Here is a 2,511-nt window from a genome sequence, read left to right as displayed (position 1 = left end):
CAGGGCTCCCGGCTCCGGGACCGCTCCTGGGCTGCCCACTCGGCCACGCTGGGCCTGCTCGTCCAGTTCCCCAGGGCCAGCGCTGAGCCAGGTTTGTAACATGCTTTTGAAGCTCAGACCTGTAATCACCAGACCTGAGCACCCTCCTGGCCCCGGAGGCTTTGGAAAAGTGTTCTCCACACTTGGATGGGCCCAGCCACCGGCTTGTAGCGCCATCCCAAGCCCTGCCCTCTCCAGCTCCCCCCTGAGCCTCCTCTTGAAGGAGAACAGGCTGGCGCGGGTCCAGACCAGGGCAGCTTGCTGCAGCCAGCCTCGTGGTCCCGGGAACAGGACAGGCTCCCAGAATCTGAGGGGACAGAAACGCTCAGTACGCAGAGGGGGGTAGACGCGTTCCATCTCCAGGGCCTGCTGCAAGGAGGCAGAGCTGGAAGAAAGGTCAGTTTTGTCTGCAAACATTCATGGGACGCCTCCTGGGAGCAGTTTCACACCAAGACATCTGCTCTGCAAATCTCTGCTATCGCTGCTGTGGGAGGGAAAGCCGCTCGTCTTGTAAGTCTAAAAATGGGAAGTGTCAGAAGTTGCCAAATGGATATTTGTGGCTCCGTGATGCACTCGAGACAGGGCTGGGGGATGTCAGAGAGAAAGTAGGGAGAAAGGTTATATATATTGAGTGCCAGGTGCCAGGGGCTAAACTGGGCAATTTACACACATCATCTCGTTTAATCTTCATAGGAACCCCAAGAAGCATTAGCCCCAGTTTACCAGGGATGAATCTGAACCTCAGGCAGAGAGAGTGGATGCCTTGGCAGAGCTGACATGTAAACCCAGGCCCGTCTGCCCCAAAGACCACCCTCCCTCTGTTGTTCCTGGGCGTCCATACCTGCCCCATGGCCAACAGCAAGTGGAGGTAGCAGACCCGCCTTCCTGATGCAGGTGAGGGAACTAGATGCCCCAGGGCCAGCTGGCCACCGGCAGGGAGCAGAAACGGGAGACGGAGCCCCAAATCAGCGAACTAGTGGCCAAGTGCCGCTGAGTCCCGTGAAGGCCAGCGGGTTGCTTGAATCCTGGCACTGTGTGAGGCTGTGCTCTAACCTTTCCCCAAGCCTCACCTCCCAGCACGGTCCTTAGCAAGGGCCAGCCAGTTCCCCTGGCCCCCACCCAGTGGCAGGTAGACTCACCGCCCCCCTGGACTTGATTGTGCCTGATCTCACTCCTGGCTGGGAAGTGTGAGTCAAGCATCCTTCTGTGCAGGGGGGTGTCCTGCTGCCACTCCTCCATCCAGCCAGGAAGATGCACTTCCTCAGGCTCAAGCCACAGGATGCAGACAGAACCCTGAGGCTGGAGGTGCCGTAGACGTGAGGGGCAAGAGGCGAGCATGGCTAGCCTGGCCGGAGGATGCCCCCTGAGAGGGGTGTTCTCTCTGGGTGGGAATTAGGAGGTCCGCAGGAAAGGAGAGTGTGCTGTGCCCAAGGTGACAGCGCTCCTTCCCAGCTCTGCCCGGGACACTGGAGAGCCCACACCAGGGAAGCCGTGAGCTTCCTGCAGATGCACCCTCAGGATCAGGGGACGCATCCGTCAATGGCCTGGAGGACCACATGGGCACCTCACCCCTACTCAGGACAACGGTCCCAGTGCCTTGCAAGTCCCTCCTGATTCCTTCAGCCCCATTCAGGAACTAACCTATTTAGTTCAAAGACCCCAATGCCACTCTGATCCTGATCCGACCTGTGTGATAACACCACCTTCACCCGTGTGATAACACCACCTTCACCGCCATCAGTAAAGCCCCTCACTTAGTGGAGCACGGACAGTTTCCTTCTCTTAAAGGGGCAGGCCACTCTTTTCTCTGGACAAAAGTGAGTGGGAGCCTGGGTAGTGCCTTTTCCCCAGAAAGGCAGGGGAACGTGAGGACCAAGCCTGGCTTTCTAACATACTCTGAATGCTCTAGCACCCCATGATTGCGGGCCCCAGTATCTCTTTTACACCTCATACCCCCCCGACACACATACATATGCATACTACACACAATACAAACACACACTGCAAACACTCTGCACACACAGACATATCATAACACTTTCTATGTACAAACAGATACACCATATATGCAAACACACCTTATATATATATATACACATCACCTACATATAAATAAACACACTACATACATACCTCATACATATATAAACACACGCCCCACACTATAGATGTATCTATGCACATACACAAGCCCGTAGACACATATCACACAGACACACACACAAAATACACTTAAATACACTATACACATAAACCATATTCACATAAAAAGATTGATTATAGGCATTTTTATTTTTTTATTGTTTTATTGCTTAAAGTATTACAAAGAGTATTACATATGTCTCCTTTTTTCCCGCCCTTAACAATCCCCTGGCCTCCCCTACCCCACAGTGTCTTATGTCCATTGGTTATGCTTATATGCATGCATACAAGTCCTTCGGTTGATCTCTTACCCCCCCACACCGCCCCCCA

This window comes from Myotis brandtii, unplaced genomic scaffold (genome assembly GCF_000412655.1).
Source record: "Myotis brandtii unplaced genomic scaffold, ASM41265v1 scaffold658, whole genome shotgun sequence".
Lineage (NCBI taxonomy): Eukaryota > Metazoa > Chordata > Mammalia > Chiroptera > Vespertilionidae > Myotis > Myotis brandtii.
Note: the sequence above shows the minus strand (reverse complement) of the source record.